The following is a 13,961-nucleotide window of genomic DNA, read 5'->3' as shown; positions in this document are numbered from 1 at the left end:
GGTACTCACCTCAAATTGGACGAAGAGTGCTTCTTCAATGAGTCGGACGCGGGGGATACACTGCAGACACCCGACCAGGCCCAGATCCCCGTGATTCGCTGGAAAAGGAAACCTAGGTATCGCGGAAAGAGATCAAGATGCCTTGTGAGGATCAGGCGACGAGTGGCTAATCTGCCCTCGCCATCTGTTCTGCTAGCTAACGTTCAATCGCTGGAAAATAAATTGGACGAACTGAAAGCATGTATATCCTACCAACGGGACATTAAAAACTGTAATATCTTATTTTTCACCAAGTCGTGGCTGAACGACGACATTAAGATCATACAGCTGGCGGGTTATACACTATCAGCAGGACAGAACAGCATATTCTAGACCACCTTTACTCCACACACAGAGACGCGTACAAAGCTCTCCCTCACCCTCCATTTGGCAAATCTGACCATAACTCTATCCTCCTGATTCCTGCTTATAAGCAAAAATTAAAGCAGGAAGCACCAGTGACTCGGTCTTCAAAAAAGTGGTCAAATGAAGCAGATGCTAAACTACAGGACTGTTTTGCTAGCACAGACTGGAATATTTTCTGGGATTCTTCCGATGGCATTGAAGAGTACACCACATCAGTCACTGGCTTTATCAATACGTGCAACGAGGATGTCGTCCCCACAGTGACAGTACCTACATACCCCAATCAGAAGCCATGGATTACAGGCAACATTCGCATTGAGCTAAAGGGTAGAGCTGCCACTTTCAAGGAGTGGGACTCTAACCCGGAAGCTTATAAGAAATCACGCTATGCCCTCCGACGAACCATCAAACAAGGAAAGCGTCAATACAGGATTAAGATCAAATCGTACTACCCCGGCTCCGATGCTCGTCAGATGTGGCAGGGCTTGCAAACCATTACATACTACAAAAGGGAAGCACAGCTGAGAGATGCCCAGTGATATGAGCCTACCAGACGAGCTAAATAACTTCTATACTCGCTTCGAGGCAAGTAACACTGAAACACGCATGAGAGCATCAGCTGTTCCGGACGACTGTGTGATCACGCTCTCTGCAGCCGATGTGAGTAAGACCTTTAAACAGGTCAACATTCACAAGGCCGCTGGGCCAGACAGATTACCAGGACATGTACTCCGAGCATGCGCTGACCAACTGGCAAGTGTCTTCACTGACATTTTCAACCTCTCCCTGTCTGAGTCTGTAATACCAACATGTTTCAAGCAGACCACCATGGGCCTTGTGCCCAAGAACACTAAGGTAACCTGCCTAAATGACTACCAACCCGTAGCACTCACGTCTGTAGCCATGAAATGCTTTGAAAGGCTGGTCATGGCTCACATCAACACCATTATCCCAGAAACTCTAGACCTACTCCAATTTGCATTCTGCCCCAACAGATCCACAGATGATGCAATCTCTATTGCACTCCACACTGCCCTTTCCCACCTGAACAAAAGGAACACCTATGTGAGAATAGTATTCATTGACTACAGCTCAGCGTTCAACACCATAGTGCACTCAAAGCTCATCAATAAGCTAAGGACCCTGGGACTAAACACCTCCCTCTGCAACTGGATCCTGGGCGTCCTGATGGGCTGCCCCCAGGTGGTAAGGGTAGGTAACAACACATCCGCCACGCTGATCCTCAACACATGGGCCCCTCAGGGGTGAGTGCTCAGTCCTCCCCTGTACTCCCTGTTCACACATGACTGCACGGCCAGGCACAACTCCAACACCATCATTAAGGTTGCCGATGACACAACAGTGGTAGGCCTGATCACCGACAACGATGAGACAGCCTATAGGGAGGAGGTCAGAGACCTGACCGTGTGGTGCAAGGACAACAACCTCTCCCTCAATGTGATCAAGACAAAGGAGATGATTGTGGACTACAGGAAAAGGAGGACCGAGCACGCCCCATTCTCATCGACGGGGCTGTAGTGGAGCAGGTTGAGAGCTTCAAGTTCCTTGGCATCCACATCACCAACAAACTAACATGGTCCAAGCACACCAAGACAGTCGTGAAGAAGGCACAACAAAACCTATTCCCCCTCAGGAGACTGAAAAGATTTGGCATGGGTTCTCAGATCCTCAAAAGGTTCTACAGCTGCACCATCGAGAGCATCCTGACGGGTTGCATCACTGTCTGGTATGGCAACTGCTCGGCCTCCAACCACAAGGCACTACAGAGGGTAGTGAGTACGGCCCAGTACATCACCGGGGCCAAGCTTCCTGCCATCCAGGACCTCTATACCAGGCGGTGTCAGAGGAAGGCCCTAAAAATTGTCAAAGACTCCAGCCAACCTAGTCATAGACGGTTCTTTCTGCTACCGCACGGCAAGCGGTACCGGAGCGCCAAGTCTAGGTTCAAGAGGCTTCTAAACAGCTTCTACCCCCAAGCCATAAGACTACTGAACATCTAATGAAATGGCTACCTAGACTACTCGCATTGCTACTCTCTGTTATTATCTATGCATAAGTCACTTTAATAACTCTACCCACATGTATATATTACCTCGACTAACTGGTGCCCCCGCACATTGACTCTGTACCGGTAACCCCTATATATAGCCTTGCTATTGTTATTTTACTGCTGCTCTTTAATTATTTGTTACTTTCATTTCTTATTTTTCAGGTATTTTTCTTAAAACTGCATTGTTGGTTAAGGGCTTGTAAGTAAGAATGTCACTGTTGTTGTATTCGGCACATGTGACAAATACAATTTGATTTGATTAGATCCCCTGTTTTGGTACTGCCCATATGTAGCTTGTTTTTGGTCGCAGGTCCAGGAATGGACGAAAAATTGCAACATTTACATGGAGCTAACTCTGCAAATAGCACTGCGGGGTGATTTTAAAAGTCTTAGTCAATCGCTGAATAATATAATAATACTCTTAGCAAAGGTGTTTATCTTTAACTTACAATGTAGAAATTATGAGAATAGAAAGGTTCAGAACTTTTGTGAAACATCACAGCACAGTGGAAAAATATATGGCAGCTAGAAATAGAGGGATAGATGGGAGGGGTAGCAAAAGGCTGGGTAGCTAAAGGGTAGCTAAAGGCTGGGACTAAAACAAACAAAAGATAACTAACTAATGTAAAATATACTGTCTGTGAAATGCATGTAGTATGTATGGAAGTGGAAGCCTAAGTATTGGTATCCATTATGGGAGGGGTGGTAGTGTTAGGGGAAAATAACAAAGAAGGAAAATATATTCCAAAAATATATCTTTAAAATATATACTGTATATTTACAAAAACTTAAATATGGGGGATTGGAAATGAGGCAGAAAATTACAGTGATAGAAGCCACAATCTGTCTTCAATATTAAAGCTGATATACCCCCTAAATAAAAACAATTAGAATAATAATACTTGCCCATGAACTCACCGCTTCAGCAGAGTATAAACAATGCAAGCCAAAAAAAGAGAAAAAAGTGAGATATGGCATGGAATATATTGATTTACAGTAGCAGTACACTGATAGGTTATTGATACAGTTTAGAGATGACATTTGCAGATCGAGAGAGAGAGAGACAGACGTGTTGTCCGGGGCGAGTATTGAAGATGCAGCCAACATGGTAATAGCACGGCCGTGTGTGTGTGTGTGTGTGCGCGCGCTGGGAAAATAAGCATGAAAGATTTAAGGTGGAGGATGGTTCCAAAACGAGCAGCTCTCTCATGACTGATGATGTTTGTGTCTTTGAGAGCCATTAGGCAGCTGTTTTCAGGCATGACGCTAGGCAGGCACAGGAGGGAGAGGGGGAGGAAGAGAGGGGGGGAGGGAGGCAGGAAGTGAGAGGGGAAGTGAGGAAAGGAGGATAAAGACAGAGGGGTAGATTGAGGAACGACATTAGGTAGAGGGGATGATATGAGAGAAGAGAGAGGATCAAGAGAAAGACGGGCAGAGGAGAGTGGAGGGAGAGAGACTGAGGAACAATGACACGAGATAGAGTTGGGTGCACGGGTAGGTCTGACTGTACCTTGATCATGTGTCTGTGTATGGGAGCCAAAATGTGTTACTGTTTACCCAACCCGTGTTATATCACTTTGCAATGAAGACTTTGTACTGAGGAACATTCTCTCACTTTCCACTCAAACAGATCCGTAACACAAGCTTTGTGTGTGTGTAAGGTAGCACGACGACTTCAGTTAGACCTCAACTAACACAAGTGAAATGCACAACACACTCAGGAGGGGCAGACATAAACGAGAGACAGAGAGAGAGAGACAGAGACAGAGAGAGAGAAAGAGACAGAGAGACAGAGAGACAGAGAGACAGAGAGACAGAGAGACAGAGAGAGAGAGAGAGAGAGAGAGAGAGAGAGAGAGAGAGAGAGTGTGTGTGTGTGTGTATCTCAGTTCTCTGACTCAAAACGGAGAAAAAAATCAAGAAGAAAAAGCCACCCACGATAACATGAGTCATACTAGAGAAAATCTCAACAAACAACAAACAAGCAAACGTCTAAAAAGGGTCATTGAGCGGAGACAGACGGGCTGGTGAAACAAACTGAGGCAGAAAACAAATAATAGTTCATCAAAAATAAACTATAGACTATGTATGGAGAATTCTCTTTGGCACGTCTACATTGATGTTTCAATAGCATTTGACTAATCTCTGTGACGCGATTCTCCAATGTGGTATATCTGTACTAAAAATTTTTTTAAATGGAGTCAAGCAATCTCCAGGGTTATCCACATACCTTTGCATATATAGTGCATGTGTATGTTTTCTATACCTGTTCGCACCTCTCCCTGTAGGCTTTACTGACGCTCCTTGGCTGCAACCCTTCTAATTTAGTGTACCCATGTGGAATTCCTGGTCCCTGGCAGCGTTTGGAACTGCCGATCTACGGGCAAGAACGGCAAGTTCATCTCAGCCTATGCTGCCTTTCAATCCCTTGACTTTTTGGCCCCGACGGAGACATGGATCACCCTAGAGCACACTGCTACTCCAGCTCCTCTCTCTTCATCCGATTACTTTTTCTCTCATAGTCCGAGAGCATCTGGTTGTAATTTCTCCTAAACTGAGAGATTCTCTTTTCTCCCTCTCTCACCTGTCCATCTCCTCATTTGAATTCCATGCTGTCACTGGTCCACTCAAGCCACTCACATTGTCATCTATCGCCCACCAGGTGCCCTTAGAGAGATTGACACCTTGATAAGATCATTTCCTGAAGATGGCCCATCACTCTTCGTACTTGGCGACTTCAACCCCCTGACGTCTACCTTCGATTAATTTCTTTCCAACTCTCTCTTTTTTCCATTTGACCTAACCCTTTCCCAGTCCCCTTCCACTCACAAGGCAGGTGATACGCTTCACCTCATCTTAACTAGAGGCTGTTTGCCTACTAATCTCACTGCAACCTTTCTTCCAACCCTTGCTACTTAACCCCTACCCAGATGGTAATGCGCCTTTGCAATCTTCACTCTCCATCTCGCACTACGCTCTCCTCTTCTATCATCTCTCCCTTCTGCTAAACTAAACTTCCAGAGGACCTATCATCCTTTCACTCCTTCCTCTCTACCTTCATCTGTATCTGCTGCTAAAGCCAGATTCCTTCAGTCTAAATTTCAAGCTTCTGCCTCTAACCCTAGGAAACTCTTTTCCACCTTCTCCTCCCTCCTTAATCCTCCACCTTTCCCCCTCCCTGTGGATGACTTTGTCAACCACTTTGAAAAAAAGGATGATGACATCTGACCCCATCCCCTCCTCCCTTCCCCAGACCATCTCTGGAGACCTTCTCCCATTCCTCACTTCCCTCATCAACTCATCCCTGACCACCGGCTGCAGCCCCTCTGCGTGCCTGGCAGATATCTCAGCTTGGATGTCGGCCCACCACCTCAAGCTTAAACTTGACGAGATAAAGCTGCTCTTCCTCTCGGGAAAGGCCTGCCCACTCAAAGACCTCTCCATCACGGTTGACAACTCCACGGTGTCCCCCTCCCAGAGTGCAAAGAACCTTAGCGTGACCCTGGACAACAAACACCCTGTCGTTCCCAACAAACATCAAAGCAGTGACTCGCTCCTGCAGGTTCATGCTTTACAACATCCATAGAGTACGACCCTACCTCACACAGGAAGCGACGCAGGTTCTAATCCAGGTACTTGTAATCTCCCGTCTGGACTACTGCAACTCGCTGTTGGCTGGGTTCCCCGCTTGTCCCATCAAACCCCTGCAACTTATCTAGAACGCTGCAGCCCGCCTGGTGTTCAACCTTCCCAAGTTCTTCCATGTCACCCCGCTCCTTCGCACACTCCACTGGCTTCCAGTTGAAGCTTGCATTCCACTACAAGACCATGGTACTTGCCAATGGAGCAGCAAGATTAATTACCCCTGCTCAAACCTTACACCCCAACCCGAGCACTCCGTTCTGCCACCTCTGGACTCTTGGCCCTTTCACCCATACGGTAGGGCAGCTCCCGATCAGCCCAGTCCAAGCTCTTCTCTGTCCTGGCACCCCAATGATATCCTACTTTATTGAGGAGAAATGTACTTACTATGACATGTGGTTGTCCCACCTAGCTATCTTAAGATGAATGCACTGTCTACTAAATGACTAAAATGTAAAATATAACGCTGGGAGAGGCAGACAGACGAGAGACTCAGGCTTCCTGTGTCAGATAAAAGTCTCTTCTCCTCGTTCTTTTTCGGGTGCGAGAGAGTGGGCAAGCAGGGAGGCGGGCGGGCAGGCGGGGGATGGGGAGGTGGTTGTGCGGTGAGCGAGGGGAGGGAGTTGTGAGGCTAGGCGATACAGACAGCGGCGGCTGTTGCCCAACCAGCCAGCCAGCCCCAGTTTCATAATCTCTGTTGACAAAACAGAAGTACAGCGCGCCCCGGTCAGATCATGTAAACACCCAGTAGGAACATGAGACAGTCAGACCTGCCGTCTACAGCCATGCTGATGTTTAGCTCACTGCTCTGACAATGACTGGCTGTAGTCAGGTTGGTGACCTCCACTATAATTAGCCCATACCGGGCCAAAGTTAGTCAAAATCCATATTGCATTGGGTTGATACTAGAGAATGATTGGTATGCAGGACTGACTGAGGCATTATGGGTAGAGGAGTCTTTCTGGTGATCTAAGTCCGTGTGACACGATGCGGCAGAATCCCAGAGTCACCTGCAGATATCCCACTTCTCTACTCTACCCCCTCCTCTCCATAACCATCATTCTCTCCTCCCTCTCTTCCCTTGATCTACTCCTCTCCTCCCCTTGCTCTCTATATACCACCTCTAAAGGCATACGCTCCCTCATATCCACCCCCACCTCTCTTCCTACACCACCACCATCCCTCTCTCCTCATGAGTGTGGGTGTGTTTCTGTCACCTGCAGACTAGGGTAAAGATTAATGCTTTATTTCTGTCTCTATGGCAGGCAGAGCAGGGAGACTAATTAGATTTCTCCTGCTGCCTCCCCGGCAGCCTCGCTCTCTTTCCACCTCTCTCTCAACCACGAAATCTGCCCTCCCTCTCTCAGCCCTTCCCTCTTTCGGCCTCTCTCGCTACCCTCTGTATCTCTCACCCAATTCTTCTTTCTTTCGCTGGAACCCGTACCATCTCTCAGGGGAGAACGCTTTGAAACGCAATATGACAAATCCAAAATGGCTCCTGGAGTAATGGCCCATCGATCTAAATGACCATGTCCTCTCTTGTCGCTCAACCTCTATGGTCTGGCCAAGGGGGTCAGAAAGAATGTTGTGCTGCATAACAGATGAGTAAAAAGTCAACAATAGAGATCCCACTCCATTTTCACTGTCTACAACAAATTATAGGCCTAGTCCACCTAAACAGGTAACCATGCCAACAGCCGTGTGATGACAAGTGACCCACCTTGTGACGGAGCCTGGAGTAGACGAGACGAGCTCTCTTGGAGATAATGGTCCTATTCTGGACTGGTCTTCTACGCTGGTGTCTATAAAACACACACACACACACACAATAATAATAAGCACTTTTGCTAGACATTTTATATTCTGTTATGTTGTCAAAATGATGTTTATATGTTATTAATCAAGTTGTTAATGATCACCCAGGAAACATCATTCACATGGTAATGAGGAGCAGGAGACATGAGGCAGGCAGCCTGGGGCTTTCGGTAAACGTAGGGCGCTTTGTGTGAACGGGCTTTCACACACACAGACTAATGCACACACACACACACACACACACACACACACACACACACACACACACACACACACACACACACACACACACACACTTCTGAATCTCGAAAAAGGGTGTGACATGACTTTGACAGCAAGTACAGAAGTATTAGAGAGAGACCGAGGGGTGAGCGGCTGAGTGCCCGTGAAACCAAGGCAACACGCACAAACAGACCACTGGCTTAGACTAGACCGCCATCCTAACAATGTTGCCTTTTCATTTTTGTCCTGGTCTGAAATACAGAGAGGAAGAAGAGAGTACTATCCTCTTGGGGTAAGGAGTGTGTAACCATGGTGAGAGGTAGGCGTTTCCATGACACCCTGCCGTCGGCGTGAGCGAGCAAGACGGCCAAGCCACCGGGATGTCTCATGTTCCTCTGTGTACGCGCATGTGAGTGCATGTGCGTACGTGTGTGTGCATGAGTGCGTGCGTGTGCGTGTGTATATATTTCACTCTTAGTCTACACCTTGTTGTTCACGAAGCATGTGACAAATAACATTTGATTCGATTTTTGTTGTGCTTCAGAGTGTGTAATGCACGAGTGTATGCATGTGTAAGACAGACAGACAGACAGACAGACAGACAGACAGACAGACAGACAGACAGACAGACAGACAGACAGACAGACAGACAGACAGACAGACAGACAGACAGACAGACAGACAGACAGACAGACAGACAGACAGACAGACAGACAGACAGACAGACAGACAGACAGACAGACAGACAGACAGACAGACAGACAGACAGACAGACAGACAGACAGACAGACAGACAGACAGACATGTATAGGTTTGTACGTCAGTGAGAGTGTGTCTGTGTGTGTGCACGTGTGTGTGAGCGCGTGCCTGTGTGCCATACAGCATCCAGCCTGACCGTTGGCGGCACCAGATGGGGGCTGTCATGGGGTCTCTAGTTTTGGTGACGTATGGATCCTCAAAACCAACAAAGACCCACCTTCATTCGATGGGTTTCCTATTAACTGAGAGGCGAGAAATAGAGTGAGAGAAAGAGGGACTGGTTAACCAGAGTGGATTTACAGCATGTCCGTGACCAAAGGGGAATTCTTTTACCAAAAACGGACTTCCAGTGAGTGTTTAAGCTTTGGGGGGAAAAAGGGGACAGAGAGGCCTTCAGTGGGATCCATAATGCACCATTGTGCTGGACTCGCATCAACTCTGAGCTTTAGCAAAGCCATAAAGAACAGCACTAATAAATGCTACAGTAGTTAGCTGCATGTGTTGCTTGTGTATACATGTTAGACCCTGAAGAACAGTGAGAACGAGCTTAAGATGCATTGAGTGTGTGTTCAGCTTACAGGCACGGAGGCACGCTCTCTCTGAGGCTTTTCCAGACCCCTCTTCTCATCTCATCTACGCTCTCTGTTTAGCCCACTCTGCTCCTCAATTACACTTTGCACAAAAAGAGCCTGTGCTTTAACTATAAAAGAGACTGGGTGGGGGGGGGGCGTGCGTCCCTTTATGCACATGAAGCCGCCGCAGCGGTATATAACCACACAAATCACTAAATTATTCACATCGTCTCACCTTGGTCTTGTTAAACAAACACCATTAAAGTCCAAAGTGATTTGAAGACAGATAAAGGATTGTTCCCCTTAATAATTACAGTCTTTAGTTCCATTCTGCGCTCGGCGCACGGTGGGTCCGCCTGCCATCAATGTCTGGCCTCAACAACACAGCCCAAGGCTCAGCTAAATAATGGAGAGAACGTGGAAGAGGAGGGAAGGAGGAGAAAGAGATGACTTGGATCTGGGACTGAGGGGAAAAATCTGGAGAGTCAACTGGCGAGTCAGACAGTATAGAGGTTAGGGAGGCTACAGGTGCTGCAGGAAAGCATGGTCTTCCTGCCTGTCTGTCTTCCTGCATGTCTGTCGCTGCAAAGGACTGCCACAGGTAGAATGGGGAGATCAGTCTCAGTCAACGCAGGCGAAGTCTATGTTCGTCTGTCCATCGGCCTGTCTGTCTGTTTGCACCTGGAAGTCTGCCTGATGTTGCATAAAGGCAGGCAGCCAGCAGACACACCTCGATTCAAAACACATTCATACCATAACGGATAATCACGACAATGCAACTGCAGCTTTGGGGCAGAGCACATCTGTGTAGCGAGCAAACATACTAAAAATGGCCAACGATATACTCTCGCACATACAGTAAGAAGCTCACCCATTCTGTCTCTCTGCTTACTCTTTCTTTGTTTCGTTCTCTCATGAGCCTTCTACATAGCTCTCTAAGTCTTTTTCCCTGCTCCACTGTCCATCCCTCCCTCCATTTCTCTCTCCTCTCGTTCCTGTCTTTAATAATGGAACTCTGTCTTTTTCTTCTTCTGTCTGACTTTCTTTTTCTCTGTGTGTTCTGGCACAGAATAAGGGAGACTGTTTCTGCGTTAGCCAGCACACACAAACAGCCTAGTAAGGCCCACATAAAGCTACAGTATATGTGTGTTTGTGTGTGTGTGTGTGTGTGTGTGTGTGTGTGTGTGTGTGTGTGTGTGTGTGTGTGTGCGCACGCTCTGGGTGACTCTGCTTTAGCTGAGCCCTATTTCCCTCCAACAAAACCGGCACTTACACACTAGCAGAATAGGAGCCAAGCTACATGTTGGCACCTGGCCTCCCCTTAAACAAATCACACCACAGAGGCTAATATATATATATTTTTAAATGGATCCACAGCCCAGCTCCACAAACGAGAGGCTATCAGAGAAGGGGGGGGGAGTGGGGGAAGGCCATCTTAAAATCTACACTCTCTACATGAGACGCGGGTGACTGTCTCCACTGCACTTTGTCCCTAATTCCAGCCAATCAGAAAAGGGTGTAGCAACATTTGGAGACACAGTGAGTGCCTTCATTGGACGCTTTCCACTCAGTGTGAACAAATGACGACTGCAGAGAGCAAAGATTTGGCTGTGACTAACTCTGTGTTTGGAACAAACCCCATCACCAGACAGAGCCACGACTCCAACTCATACCAACAATACCGCCACAGACCGGGACAACTTAACACACAGAAAGAGGAGGGTGAAATAAATGGACTCATGCCTGGTCCCAGATCTGTACGTGCCTTAGGGGCAATTCCACGGTAACGGAATTGCGCTGAGACTCCGATTTTACACTTTCAAATGTACGCCAAACAAAAACCATTGATTTCAAAGTGTAACAAACCATACAACTCTATTCACAATGACTCCTTTTAACAATTTACACAGAACATTTTTACAAAAACACATTTACTTTATTGGTTATTGAACTACAGTAAGTGGATTTACACTCAGTAACGGAATATTATCATGGGTCCCTGATCTGTACTACACAGAAATGCATAACTCTAGATATGAATATCATTCTCTTCATGGTGATGTATCCTAATAGCTCCTTTGCATAGTTGGGTATTATTTGACACACTGGCTAATTTAATGAGCCCCGCCCCCCAAACAAGACCAAGTTTGGTTGGTCCGAACGGGACTAAATCTGAACCAATCATAGACGTTTGGCTTGGGCGGTATACCGCATATACAGTGCATTCGGAAAGTATTCAGACCCCTTGACCTTTTCCACATTTTGAAGCATCTTTGGCAGCGGTTACAGCCTCGAGTCTACTTGGGTATGACGCTACAAGCTTGGCACACATGTATTTAGGGAGTTTCTCCCATTCTTCTCTGCAGATCTTCCTAAGCTCTGTCAGGTTGGATGGGGAGCGTCGCTGCACAGCTATTTTCAGGTCTCTGCAGAGATGTTCGATCGGGTTAAAGTCCAGGCTCTGTCTAGGCCACTCAAGGACATTCAGAGACTTGTCCCAAAGCAACTACTGCGGTGTCTTGGCTGTGTGCTTAGGGTCGTTGACCAGTCTGTGCGCTTAGGGTCGTTGACCAGTCTGAGGTCCTGAGTGCTCTGGAGCAGGTTTTCATCAAGGATCTCTCTGTACTTTGCTCCGTTTATCTTTGCCTCGATCCTGACTAGTCTCCCAGTCCCTGCCGCTGAAAAACATCCCCACAGCATGATGCTGCCACTGCCATGCTTCACCGTAGGGATGGTGCCAGGTTTCCTCCATTTTTTAAACATTAACATTTTTTGTCATTTAGCAGACACTCTAATCCAGAGCGACTTACAGTAGTGAATGCATACATTTCATACATTTTCTTTTTTTTTTTATTTATTATTTTCTCCGTACTGACTCCAGACATGACACTTGGCATTCAGGCCAAAGAGTTCAATCTTGGTTTCATCAGATCAGAGAATCTTGTTTCTCATGGTCTGAGAGTCTTTAGGTTCCTTTTGGCAAACTCCAAGCGGGTTGTCATGTGCCTTTTACTGAAGAGTTGATTCCATCTGGCCACTCTACCATAAAGGCCTGATTGGTGGAGTGCTGCAGAGAGGGTTGTCCTTCTGGAAGGTTCTCCCATCTCCACAGAGAAACTCTTGAGCTCTGTCAGAGTGACCATCGAGTTACTGGTCACCTCCCTGACCAAGGCCCTTCTTCTCCCCTGATTGCTCAGTTTGGCCAGTCAACTAGCTCTAAGAAGAGTCTTGGTGGTTCCAAACTTCTTCCATTTAATAATGATGGAGGCCACTGTGCTCTTGGGGACCTTCAATGCTGCAGAAATGTTTTGGTACCCTTCCCCAGATCTGTGCCTCGACACAATCCTGTCTCTGAGCTCTACGGACAATTCCTTTCGACCTCATGGCTTGGTTTTTGTTCTGACATGCCTGTTTTTTATTTGTCATTATGTGGTATTGTGTGTAGACTGCTGAGGATTTTTTTTATTTAATCCATTTTAGAATAAGGTAATGTAACAAAATGTGGAAAAAGTAAAGGGGTCTGAATACTTTACGAAGGCATCGGGGTATTTAGAAAAAGCCACAGGATGTATTTTTCCAATATCATCAATACCGTCAAAACTATTTATTTGAAGTTTTTCAATATATCTGAATATTTGTTGCTACTTTTTAAGTTGATACCTGCAGTCAACTCTCTCCTAATAATACGTTAGGAGATAAAGCGTTCTTAATTTCACCGGTCACATTATTTTACGATATGAAGCTTACCAGAACAGTTGAATCAGTCATGCGTTTGTTTGTAAACAGCACAACGGGAGACGACGGGAGCTGGTGAGCCCATAGCGTTCTATATCTATTGGCGAGTCTCCGTTGTGCAGCACACGACGTAATGAAGTTACACTTGTATGCAATTCACTGCTAAACGTTTGATAACTTCTAATGGCTTTCAGCCAGAAGTCAAAAGAGCTCTGGATGAGTTGTCTGTACAGCAGACATTTTTTTCCCTGTGCTTCCTACTTGCGTTTTTTCCCTACTCCGTTCTGCTCTGTGTTCACGTGCTGCTCTTCCTTCAGAAAAGCATGCGTCACAGCTTTGTTCACGTGCACAATTTCTCTCGTTCACTTTCGTTTGTAAATGTCCACACGCACCGACAATGGCATCTGGTAACTACTAGCTATGCTTGTATAACTTTACGAGATAGATTTGCATGTCTTTGCAATTAGTTTGTTTGTTTTCGCTCATTAGCATTTAGATAACAGCGTCTATTTGATTTTGCAATTTGTTTGTGCTAAATTAGAATTCTGGTAATAGAGGCGCAATCAACTTTTTGTGCATTTTAGCGCCCACTTGTGTGCTATGCTGGTAATACCGTAAATAGCGGGATAAGAGAAGGGCGGTATGACAATATGAAAATCTGGACACCTCCCCAAGCCTGATAGACATCTATGTTTCACAAGTTCTGACATCAAATTAAATGGACATCGATGTTTGGACCA

General features: G+C 46.4%; 1 protein-coding gene and 1 pseudogene across 4 annotated transcripts in view; one reads left to right on the top strand and one right to left on the bottom strand.

Moving 5' to 3' along the window:
- Nucleotides 1-13,961, bottom strand: part of LOC115166170 (nuclear receptor coactivator 3) — a 123,175-nt gene that overhangs the window by 37,858 nt on the left and 71,356 nt on the right. For 2 of the 4 annotated variants that reach the window (XM_029719928.1, XM_029719924.1), the window contains exon 2: nucleotides 7,839-7,920. The gene's annotated coding sequence lies outside the window, so the exon portion shown is untranslated. Of the gene's footprint in view, nucleotides 1-9; nucleotides 203-6,075; nucleotides 6,169-7,838; nucleotides 7,921-13,961 lie in introns of those variants that run through there. The other 2 variants (XM_029719926.1, XM_029719925.1) reach the window with 2 other exon arrangements.
- LOC115166380 (uncharacterized) lies at nucleotides 5,766-6,473 on the top strand (annotated as a pseudogene).

Source organism: Salmo trutta, chromosome 28 (assembly GCF_901001165.1).
Source record: "Salmo trutta chromosome 28, fSalTru1.1, whole genome shotgun sequence".
Classification (NCBI taxonomy): Eukaryota; Metazoa; Chordata; class Actinopteri; order Salmoniformes; family Salmonidae; genus Salmo; species Salmo trutta.
The sequence above is the reverse complement of the archived record's forward strand: the minus strand, read 5'-3'. Positions and strand labels throughout refer to the sequence as shown.